The 13,062-nt window shown below is 42.8% G+C and overlaps 1 protein-coding gene across 2 annotated transcripts in view; it reads left to right on the forward strand.

Moving 5' to 3' along the window:
* Nucleotides 1–13,062, forward strand: part of SLC39A13 (solute carrier family 39 member 13) — a 140,144-nt gene that overhangs the window by 95,788 nt on the left and 31,294 nt on the right. The gene's annotated exons all lie outside the window — the stretch shown is intronic.

Below are 13,062 nucleotides of genomic sequence, written 5' to 3' on the forward strand. Positions count from 1 at the left end.
AGACAGCCTCTTCAGAAAGCCAGATCAGTTCGTCTTCACTAAGGGCAGGGTGTACCTGCTGTGCAGGACCTCTGCGCCCTGGCCCTTTATCCCTGCTGTAGCATCTGCCGGCTCCAAGGCGCTCCATTGACACTTCCCAAACGGTGCCGCCCGTAATGGACGGATGCAGCCTAGCCTGAAGAGCAGGACTCCTGAGCTGTTGTGCCAAAGATTCCCCAAAGTGTGCCAGCTCTGCCCATGAAGAGGAAGAGACTGCATTTTGCCAAGCTAAGGGAACTTTTTTGAAAATTAAACAATGCACGAAGTTACCACATTAAGCACTTCGAAGAATCATTAAAAATAAAGGACCAATGACAAGTGCCAGTCTCGGCTGCGGATTGTCCATGACTCTAAATGGTGATGGTCCCACAAAGTTTCTCTATAGTTAAACGACGAGTTTAAATTAGGGGATTGTTGGTGTACTTTTTAAATTGCAGCAAAATCAATGCTGTTGGATTTTGACTAATAAAGTGAAAGAAAATGTACCATATGTGGTGTGGTGGGGAGGATTTCTCACATTAGAAGAGGCTCATTTTGAAAATACATTTAAGAATTAAAAAAACAAAAAAAAGAAATGGGTTGATGAAGGCAGTGTAAGAATATCATGCGCTTCGTTCTTACCCACAATTTCTTCCTCTTGGATGTCGGTGCTTTAAAAATGGCAATAGCTGTAAAACACACCAGCTGGGGCAAACCCCTGGATCTGGAGCTAGCATCTTGGATCAGGATTCAAAACACCCTCATTTTTTTGGCCCCAGCTTAAGAAGAAAGCCTAGTCCACAGTCTCGGACTAGCCCTGAACAGATCGGGCAAGTCCCCATGCCACTTCCTGCACCAGTTACTAGCCATGTTGCAGAATGCAAGTCATCCCACCCTCTGACACCCAAGAACATTTCAGCTCCTGCTTTCCAGGGGTTCCTACCTAGTCCCTTCCATTCAGCATGAAGCCCCACACCACAGCCGACATGGCTGACTATACAAGTCTCCAACAGCCCCAGCTGGAATTGGTTATGGTGCTAACTACAGGCCATGCTAGTAGTGAAAATTTTGAATCCTGTTTGGAAGGACCTGAGAGATGCTTTGCCGTCAGTGGCAAAGACTTAAGGCCAACTGAGAGCCTTGCTACTTCCCTTAATTGGCAGAGCAGGGCTAGCAGCAGCTCATGAACACCCTTAGCATATCACTAATCCTTGCCTCTTTATCTGCCAACATTTACTACATTACTGAATGGTTCCAGTTCCACCTTAAAAACCAAGACACACAGGAAGAACTTACAGTTGGCATTACCGCCTTGAGAAAGTCAGTCACTTCAGGTTTGCAAGTCTTCTGGGACACAGACCATGAGACAAATTTGAGGATATAAAGAAAAGCCAGTCAGCACCTTTGTAACTACACCAAGCAGTGACTCCCACACAGCAGATAACATGTACAGTATGATGTGAAGAAGTCACAGAGCACCACTTGCTGAAATCCGAGCAGTGCCACTGCATGTGTTACCAAATTATGAAGAGCATCCTATAGAGTTCACTTCTAGAGCATTCACTCCAAGCGGCTAGTGTATGAAAGTGTATTAACAGCTCAAGCTAATTTTAAAGTTTAGAAAAGCAGTTTGCTTTCTATACAGGTATTTAACACCATCATGTAAAGCAGAGTTGCTTATCTGTAACAGGTGTTCTCCTAGGACAGCAGGATGTAAGTCCTCACACATGGGAGACATCATCGGATGGAGCCTGTCCCAGAAAACTTGTGTCAACATTTCTAGAAACTTTGACTGGCAGATTGCCACGATCCCCGTGTCCACGCAGGGTCCCCTCTTCAATCTCGTAACATAGAATTATGAAAAAAATAAAATAAACATAGGAGAAACCCAACTCCGTGGGGTGGCATGAGGGTTTCGTGAGGACTAACCTCCTGCTGTCCTAGGAAAATACCTGTTACAGGTAAGCAACTTTGCTTTCTCCTAGGACAAGCAGGATGGTAGTCCTCACACATGGGTGAATCCATAGCTACAGGCTGTTCCTGAACATGTCCGTTGGTTCCCCATGATCTTTAGGTGTTGACGCCCCCGACACCAGAGTTGATGAATCAGATTTTTTGGACCCGAAAGGTTTCTACATCTTATCCAGATGGGCACAACAGCTCTTGGGGATCATTTGATGGCAAAAAACGACCCCCCCCCCCCCCCCCCCGACATCGTGCAACACCCCCAGGCACAGAATACAGACCTCATGTGGATCTGTCTTAGACATGGTCTGCAGGCACTGGTGAAAGCTGGACAATGCCATAAAAAGAGCCGGCAAAGCAGTCGATGACTGACAGCCATAGAGGAGCGACACAGCTGGGATTCGATTGCAAGGAAGGAGAAAATCTTATCATGCCGCCCTACTGAGGTACCGACCATGAAAAAGAGGGACCCCCCCTCCAGTGCAGGAAGTCGGTAAATGACCAGGAAAAACAATGAACAATATGATGAAAATATGATGGAAAGAGCAGAGCTCCACAACCGCAAGACAAAAGCTCTGCAGAAAAATCAAGACTGAAGAGGGACCCTACATGGATAGTGGCATTCTCAGTCTGCCAAAGTTTCTGGAAACTTTGACATAAGCTTTCCGTGCTGGGCTCCATCCGTTGATGTCACCTATGTGTGAGGACTACCATCCTGCTTGTCCTACAAGAACAATTTAATCTGCCCACGTTGTCTGTTTATTATGGTTATTTTAGTATTGATTGACTGAATTTTAGGGGTTTTTTTATATGTAATTGTATTATTAGATTAAAATTAATTTTAAATTTAATTTTGGTCTAATTTTGAGTTTTATTGTATCCCCTGCATGTGTTATTTATTTTTATTTTATTTCCACTATGTTCTTTCTATCCCCTGCTTGGTTAACACAATTTACAAGTGGTATATATTATTTTAATAATAACATGGACAAGAGGTTTGTTAATGTACTAGCGTTAACATTTCACCCTGACCATAAACCTTTAGGAAATTCTAGATTCTAAAATGGTGTTTCATTGCTACCATTCAGCATGCAAACTTGGATCTGGATCTCATAACCACATGACAAGTACTTATGTAACAATACTATGGTTAAGGAGGATGCCTTAGTCCACTTACCCTCCAATGCAATGGCAAAGGATGATGATGAACTATGGTTCATATGTTTCCTACCTAGAATAGATACCTGTCTGTGGCAGGGTCACTGCATCAATCTAGGCATGTGCAGTTTGTTGCCAAATATAGCAAATCTCTTCAAAAGGCTGTTTCAATTATAATTAAAGCAAACTCCTAGTCCTATCTTAATAAGAGGGAGGCACACTTTTCAGTCAGGAGTGTGCCTGTGGGCATTTTCCACAGCTCTAGGCTGCATGTGCACTCCTTCCACAATCAGCCAGGTTCTGTCAGACCTCAAACAGCTAGGCTGGCTGCAGGATGAAGGACGGGACCACTGGTAAATCTGGATTATGCAGGGGAAGAGATCTGCTATTAAACACGATCCAAGCTCTAGCCCAACGGGCCTGGATTGGACTGCAGGGCTTGAAAAAAAGATCTCTAGGAGCATCCCCATTCCCAGTAACTTGAGGTCTGCTTAGCTGCATGAAACCCAGATAAGGAGATCCATGATCCTTGAAGTTCAATAGGTAGAAGTGACCTAGGTTATCTTGACCTTGGACTGGACATGTTGTAAATACTGTGAACAATTCAGTCTTGTTACTATGGACTGTGGAGCATCCCTATTCCACTCCCTGAAGAAGTATTTAGGTTATGTTGGAAATGCTAAAGGTGAAGACAGTGCTGTACTGTTTCCATTAATCCTAGGAAAGGTGACTCTTTTCAGGGTAAATTAAGTACTCTACCTGCTCTTTCCGGAGCTAGGAGTATGCCTTTGTGTGGGCCATAGCTACCGAGCTATGAACCTATACTTTGTATAGCTACCGTGTAATATAGCTTTATGTGTAACAGCACTGTTTATTACAGACAGACACACTATGTATATACATACTTGTTATTAGACATGAGGATGCTACTGCATTAGGAAAGAAAGAAACTTGACCAATGAGATTGACCTCTGTTGAGCTTGACACCTCCGTTGTCATACTATTTTGTTATTTTTAACTAGCTGTACCCGGCCATGCGTTGCTGTGGCTCAGTCTGGTTAAATGGAAAAGAAAGAAAAGAGAAAGCGCCCGTGTCTAATATGTTTAAGCAAGCTGTTCTCTGTTCAGCTCTTTGCACTTTGGCTGCAGCTGCTTGTGATCTCTTCACAGCCGCTTTCTACTCTGCTCCGGCTGTCCCAACTCCATGCCCCGGCGGTGGACGGGCTGGTTTGGAGACTCTTCTATCCTTTCCTCCTCCTGTATGTAACTGTCTGGCAGTCCCTACTCCCTCCCCCCTTCCCCAGCGGTGGAGGAACAGACTGAGCCGTTTCTCGGAGCGGCGACTCGTCTGCCCTTTCCTCCTCCCCTCTGTGACACCCAGCACGTAGCGGCAGAGCTCTATGGTCCGCACATGCGCGGTAGAGGTGCTCTCTACTGCGCATTTGCAGTCCGGTCAGAGCCCATTTATATTGTAGATAGTGTGTGTTGCTTTTATGTCCATAGATGGTGCTGTTTTTCCAAAAAAGCATGTTTTTACCTGTCACAGGTGTGACATCTATATAATATAGGTATGTAAAAACATAAAAACACGCGCGTATTCGAATGCAACTTTGTGTCAAAATTTCAAAGCAATCCGTGAAGAACTTTTGGAGATTTAAGATTTTGAACAAACGTTTACATTTTTATTTATATAGATTACATAGAAACATAGAAAGACAGCAGAAGACAAACCAATTGGCCCCATCCAGTCTGCCCAGCAAGCTTCACACTTCTTTCTTCTCATACTTATCTGTTTCTCTTGGCTCTTAGCAACCCTTGGTTCTATTTCCCTTTCACCCCCACCATTAATGCAGAGAGCAGCTGCATCCAACTGAAATATCAAGCTTGATTAGTTAGGGGTAGTAACCGCCGCAACAAGCAAGCTACACCCATACTTGTTTACCCAGACTATGTTATTCAGCCCTTATTGTTTGTTTTTCTTCTCCCCTGCTGTTGAAGCAGAGAGCTATGCTGGATATGCGCGAAGTATCAGTTCTACTTCTCCCTTGCCGTTGAAGCAGAGAGCTATGCTGGATATGCATTGAAAGTGAAGTATGCATTGAAAGCCACATTAACTATCAACAAATATTGAATAAGCCTAATAATTGGTAATACCTATAGCCTATGAACTCTCCGTTAATTTTACATACTCTTACCCACCCCTTTTTTTTTTTTTAAATTTGGAGATGGCAGCCCTCCATCCTTCCGCTCCGTGAAGGTGGAACACCAACCACTGGCCACTGGCATCCCGCTCCGTGAATGCCTCTGTGGCTACTGCCGCTCCCGTGCAGTGTTTTGCTGCCTCCTCTTTATACGCATCCTCTAGACCTGATGGATCCACAGTGTTTATCCCACGCCCCTTTGAAGTTCTTCACCACTTCCTCCGGAAGGGCATTCCAGGCATCCACCACTCTCTCCGTGAAGAAATACTTCCTGACATTGGTTCTTAGTCTTCCTCCCTGGAGCCTCAGCTTGTGACCTCTGGTTCTGCTGATTTTTTTTCTGACGGAAAAGGTTGTCGTTGTCTTTGGATCATTAAAGTTTTTCAAGTATCTGAAGGTCTGAATCATATCACCTCTGCTCCTCCTTTCCTCCAGGGTGTACATATTTAGATTCTTCAATCTCTCCTCGTATGACATCCGATGAAGACCCTCCACCTTTCTGGTCGCCCTTCTCTGTACCGCTTCAATCTTGTCCTTGTCTCTTTGTAGATACGGTCTTCAGAACTGAACACAGTACTCCAGGTGAGGCCTCACCAAGGACCTGTACAAGGGGATAATCACTTCCCTTTTCTTACTCGATATTCCTCTCTCTATGCAGCCCTGCATTCTTAGACTAACAACTATAAGTAAATATTTCTTTATTCATTGTATCTCCTGTATATTCTATGGATGTATAAATTGCAGAGAAACTGTGGTGTCTGTTAAGTTAAATAAAAAGTTAAAAAGAGCCCATTCCTACGTTTTCATATTCCATTTAGCGACACTGCCAATCCTCATTGAGCCCTCAGCAGTCAGTTTACCCATCTGTCTGCTTGGTAAGGTGTGCTGCAGTTCCTAAAGCTTTACCCTTGTGAAGACTCCAGGATGTTTTCTCATTTTAGTCACAGATAAAACCTTTGCATAGTTTAGTTGCTTTTCCTACTGTCCTGTACAGGTGCATCACTCTGACCATCCTATAAACAGACACTGGTCTCATTTGTGCTGCTACTTATTACAGATTACTATTAGCCACCAATAAACCCTCCCCAGTTCCAACAGGGAAGGATAAGACAGAGAGAGAATAAATCTCCCACATGCATCCTGAAAATGTAGTAGCTTTTTTTTTTTGTTTTTAATTTCTTCAATAGCCCTTGTTTAGAAAACATCAGCATGCAAAAGATCAGAGGAACACAGGAATTTTGGGTCAACTTTCCAAGGATGAATGGTTCTACTGTCTGAACAACTAGAGAAATGTGAATGCCTGACTTTCCAGACAAGCTACGTTTCTGGGACACCAGGAACATTAACAATTAGGCAGACTTAGGGATTGCCACATCTTACTTCTTAAGAGTGAGCATAAAGAAATGGATTTCACCCTTAGGATCTGCCAGGTGCTTCCAAAATGATCTAGATTGGCCACTATCAGAGACAAGATGCAGGGGTCAATGGACAACTGGTCAGCCCAGCATGGCACGTCTTATTTAGTTAGATGGAGCTAGTGCTGTGTGCATGTATATATGCCCAGGGTTTCCACATCCAGTGGTGTGCACCCATTGGGAGGTTAGCATGCTGTAGTCCAGGTCTTCTGGACAATGAGGGCACTGGGACATCCATGACTTTGGCTCTCTGGTCCTTCTGGGCAATCTGCTCCCACACCGTAGAATATGGTGCAGAATTACAAAACAAGACACAAAGCCAAAAACTCTTCTCAAACAATTTAATAGCAAATAAACAAATGAAGGTACCACACTTGGCATACAGAATAACTTTTTGTTGGGGTGTGTGTGCAATTAAAAACAGCTGTAAGTACCCCATCGGGACAGAAAGGAAAAAGAACGGCACAAGGAATTATTCCTTTACACATACCACCTGCTGGTTCAAAACAAAAATCCGTTTCAATCCACAAACTCCACTCGCGGGGAGGAAAGAAAAAAAACAAAAAACCAAAACACAACAGATTACCTCCTCTTTTCTTTTAAACCATGAAAGTAAATCCATCATTTTCTACAGATTACAACACAAATTCACACAAGAAAAGACATTTTCTGTTTCAAATCAAAACAAACAGGAAAATAAAAGATCAGGTGGTGGCAAATAAAAGCAGGTCTGGAGAATGGCTCACAACTTGGAGAGGCTATTTTCATTCATTGCGTTACTGCAGCACAGACTGGAAGTTTGGTCAAAGTGGTCATTTGTTTTTCTCTAACTTCACATTGTGAAATAATCACTTTACATTGTTTTCTAGTAGAAAAGGCAAAAAACTGTACAAAACCCTAGTGTTAAATACAATTCAGTTTGTACCAATATAAAAGCCCACAGGTTTGTCTCCAATTTTTATTCACAAAAAGCAGCCAGAAACCAGAAAGGTAGTTGCTTAACTATTTGAAATCCATTAAAATCATCATAGATTAAAAAAGAAAGAAAATAAAGTGTTACTAGTAACACATCCAGCATTTTGGCATTTTAATTGAATCCAGAGACTCTGTCCACAGGTTTTTCCAAGATTTCTATCTCGGAGAAGGAAACCCAAAGAAATGTGTTGACAAATACTGGTTTTTGATGCATCATCAATGGTGCCCAATGATTCTTACTGGCTGAAAAGGAGCTCTACACTGTACGTTTAGACTGAGGAACTCAAGGCGACCGTCACCTCCTAGATCCAAATCAACTGCAAGAGAACAGGTCTGTAAGCTCTGCCCACTAACCCCCGGCCACCAGGATGCACCGCCAACCTCTTCCAACCCAACGTCTTATTGAGCTGCTCCCAACCGATACATTTCAGACTTTGGGACTGGACCTGCTCAACACTATGGGACAACACAATATTGATGTACAAAGAAGAAGGGACTGAAATCCACCAGCAGTTACTATGCAGGCAAATCTGAGCCCTATTCTCAAGTTTTCAGAGTGCTTTAACTGGCTGGCAGCATATAGAAATGAAATGCATGGATGGATAGAAACTTGGGCTGTTGGGGAGTACATGAATGGGGTCGGTTCTTGCAACACAGGCTCCTGGGAGTACAAAGCAGGCTACTAAGATGGAGGCTATTTTGAGCACAAAGTCTAAACGTACTGTATTAAGCAGCGTGTGGCACCTACTCACAAATATGCCACACCCAGCACACAAAGTGATACCCCTGAAACCCAAGAAATGATGCAGTTTTTGCACAAAACTATAGAAAACAGGGAGGTGAAGGTGACCCAGAAATGTGGAGGAGAACAGCAGAAAACATGCAGCATTGCAGTGGCTTTACTTGTTGGGTTTTTGGCACTGTCCGAGCTTAAAACAAAAGTCAACAAGTCTCATTTTTGCTGATGAGATCAGTCTAGTGAGAAAGAAACAGGCGAGCCAAGCGTCACAAACTAACACCACGTTCAACTTTTAATAAAAGAAATCACATCAGACAAAGGCCAAAAACCACACTGAGGGGAGAAGGTGTATATATATATGTATGTATATATATATATATATATATTTCTATATAAAGATATAAGTGCCAGGGGAAATACAGCTGTAGAGAACAGTATTCAAGTGTAGTGGGCCAATGCCACTCCTGTAAAACAGCCAGATCATCTCCCCAAGGCCAACCATGTCCTCAGATCAGCAAAATGTCATCTAGCCCCTCCCAAAAAGGGATAGCAACTTTTGTTTTTTCATTTTTCTTTCATTTTTTTTTTAAATTTTTAATTTTTTATTAAACTAAGCACACAGAAAAACCTGTAAGCCTTGAATCTGCTTGGCTGGGTATTCACACAAATACAAACGCTAAACAAGGTGTGCTAGCAAGGCTGCTCTTAACACAGGTACAAAGAATCCGCACAAAATTAAGTGGTTATTTTATCAACTTCTAGAAAAATAGGCTTTTTTTTTATATTCAAATGCAAGTTTAAATATTTCCCCTATTAGCAGTCTTTCTAGCAGAACCAATGTGGGAGCACAAAAAACACAACAGAAAAAGGAAGAGAAACTAATATAATTAAAAAAAAAATACACATTAGCATCAAAGGTTAACACAAGGTCAAAGGTGACAGCTCAAGCATCAGAGAAGCTGGAGAGACAAGGATTTGGACGATGTACTTGAACGCCACACCGACATGCTTTAGGCACAACGATGAACAAACGGCAGGAAGGAATCTAGAAAAACAAACCAGAAGAGGGAGAACCACTGAATTACACAAAGCAATACATCAAGAAAGAGAGAAAGAGAGAGACTGGCACTATACTAATACACCACCCAACACAGACACAATGGGATACCCTCGCAGCTTTCAGACAAGGGAAAGGACACACATGGTACCAACACACCTTTCCAAATACCAGAGAAAAGAAGATAAGCTTGGGCTTCCTTAGAGAATCAGCAGGAAATATTGCAACAGGTCTATCCTGCTGAGACAAGCACACCCACACACTGCTCTCTCAGAAGTGCTCCCCACTTATCCCCAAAGGCCACTTCCACAGACACACACGGCTGTCTCAGGCCTATCCTGGACCACTCCTGACAGTGCCACGTACGTTACTGCCTCTGGGCACACTGTCCCGGCCTAGCCTGACTGACACTGTCACACACATCCATGCTTTCCCCCAACAATTCAAACACAGCACTGCGACTACCTGTCCGCTCACAAATCCACATTGTGCCGTCTTCTCTGCACTGTCCACACAGTTCCCCTGACCAACAGGGATACTCACACACACACTCAGCAGTGTTCCCATCTATCCCAACACACACACACACACACACACACTTTCAACAGGGTACGGAGAGTCAATGAAGCCGAGCCCTTTCTCCTGCTGGGCTCTCTCTCGTCATGGCTCTTTGCCTTGGCTAGTGACAAGAACCACTGGGCGCCCCCATGCCTCGGCAATCTCTCTAGAGCTGAGAAACAGGACCCCGCTCCAAGAGAAGAAAATGTAAACTGCGCAGTGTCGGCTCCACTTCTCATGGGAGAAAGGGCGAGCGGGGGGCTTACAGCCAGGGTCTCCAGTGTCCCTGAGAACTGCTGTCGGGAGCTGGGCTTCTCCACATGGAGCCAAAAAACCCTACCATTTCTTTCCAATTCAGTAGTTGTACCCTTTCCAAAACAAACTGCAATCTGGCTCAGGCATAAATCACAGCTTTTCTGAGTGAAATAATTTAGGTAATAAATAATTCCCATTATTCTGGAGTTGTATAAAAGTTCTATAAAAATATAAACATTCTAGGAACTCACAAGCTTTGTTCCTCATCTTCATTTTTTTATTTTTTTGCATTTATATAAAAGATTCATGACGACCATGGAAGCCTCAAAAATTAATTTTCATATTTTACCAATTTAAAAACCAGAATTCAACTGAGTTTGTAGAATACAAATTTAAATAGTTTACCTGCAGCAGGAATTATATACGTATCTATATGTGTTATATATATATATATAACACGTTATATATATATATATGTGTTATATATATATATATATATATATATATATATAACACACACACAATTGCACAGAGCATATATACACATACATATAATATACATGCACATGTATATAGAGACGATATCTATATTGAGATTTATAGGTACAGATCACAATGATCAAACAAAATGAACTTCTACAAAGTCAACATTTTATGAAGGGGATACTGGTCAATGTGATTGCATTCTAAACCATGGAGGAATAAGACAGGGCATCATCAAGCAATACATATCGCCATACTTGCTGAATGATGGACAAATACAGACTGCACGGGAGGCAGTACTGCAAGGGCAGAGTGACTGACAAAGGAATCTATTTCCTAAATCCTTCAGTAAAGGAGTGGAATGGCCTCCATCCTCCATTTAATCAAGATGGACTGTTAGTCAATGCTCCCGGCACTCTTGGGTAGCTGCTGGAGCCATTTATTCTGAAGCATAGACATGTTGGCTGCTAGACGGCAAACACGCATGGCTGCAGCAGAAAGCAAAGCAGCACAAGACCGAAGCCACTGCATAAGCAACACGTGCCCCGAGAGTGGTAACAGGAAAGAGGAAGTGAGAAAATCACTACTGGCCCACCTTAATAGTTCAGAGCGCCAGAAATGAAGGTGAAAATCTTACAAGTCCCATATTTAATCCAACACTTAGGGCCCCTTCCTTCCTACCAAACTTTGGAATAATCTAAACAGCTTTCAAAACTAGTGAGGGTGCTGTCTGCATGGGAGGGTCCCATGTTCAGACAGCAGCCTCACTATTTGTGATACCCTATTTGGCTTATTAAAAAGTTTGGTGGTGAGAATGGAACTTGAAAGAATAAAAGTGGAAAACAATGCCTGGAGTGGCCTTCCAGGGAAGTGGCAGCCGCCAGCACTAACAGAATTTAAACATCAATAAGGACGGTGATCGGAATATGGGTGAGAAGTCACCCAAAAGAAATGAGAGACGGGGGATGCAGGCATTTCTTCAAAGCCTGGACATTTATATGCTTGCCCACCCAAAAGGGCAAATACAGCTAGAAAAGACAACTGGGCAGACTAGGTGGGACCAACTGGTCCAGATCTGCTACCATAAATGAAAAAAGAAAAGAAAATGACCGAGATAAGCAAAGTCAGCTGCTTCAAGAATTAAAAAAATACAAACTATACAGCAAGGAAGGAAGATGGTGGTGGAAGGACCTTGTGAAACTAGGAGAGTGGGCAACTGACGGCAGATGCAATTTAATGTGGAAAAGGGCAAAGTGACGTATGGAGGAGAAAGATATTCCCAACTACAGGTACACGATGATACTGGTTCCGTGTTTGAGTGGTGACTCCCGAGTCCTTGTGGACAATTCTTAGAAATCTTCGGCTCGGTGCGCAGCGGCAGTCAAAAAGGCAAATCGATTATTAGGAATTATTTGGAAGGAAAGAGGACAAAACTGAGAATATCATAATATCTTTGTGGAGATCCACGGTGCGACTGCACCTTGAGTACTGTGTGCGGCTCTGGTCGTCTCACCTCAAAAAAAGAGGTAGCACACCTAGAAAAGGGACAGGGAAGGGTGACAAAATTGATAACGAGGAAGGAAAAGCTCCCTTACAGAGAAGGCTAAACAGATTAGGGGCTCTTGAGCTTGGCAAGAGATGACCGAGAGGGGATATGATTGAGATTTATAAAAACAATGTATGAGTTGGGGTGGAACAGGTAAACAGGGAACAGTTGTTTACTCCTTTCAATAATACTATGATTAGGGGGCACTTCAGAAAACTAGCAACCAGAAGATTTAAAAACAAATTGTAGGAAGTCGTTTTTCACTCAGCACACAATCTGTGCAATCTGTTGTCCGAGGATGTGGTCAAGACAACATCTTCAGGGGGTACCAAAAGGGGTTTGGACAAGTTCCTGAAGGAAAAGTCCATAAAATTATTAGCCAACACTTATCCCTGGAAAAGAGATACAAGAAACGTTATTTGGCATCTGCAGAGTACTTGTGACCCAGACTGGCCACTATCGGAGATAAGATGCTGGGCTCAATGGACCTTGGATTGACACAGCAAGGCATTTCTTCTATTCTTAATTTCAAAGTGATAGAGAAAGCAGGAAGAAAAGAAGAATGCAACAAGGCAGCTAGACAAAAAGCATCAACGAGAAAGATTTAAAGTAAGGAAGCCAGGACCAACCATAGGAAAATAAGCCAAAACCCAATGCCACCAGTTTGAAATACAGTGGAAAGGTTAAATGAT

Source organism: Rhinatrema bivittatum, chromosome 17 (genome assembly GCF_901001135.1).
Source record: "Rhinatrema bivittatum chromosome 17, aRhiBiv1.1, whole genome shotgun sequence".
Lineage (NCBI taxonomy): Eukaryota > Metazoa > Chordata > Amphibia > Gymnophiona > Rhinatrematidae > Rhinatrema > Rhinatrema bivittatum.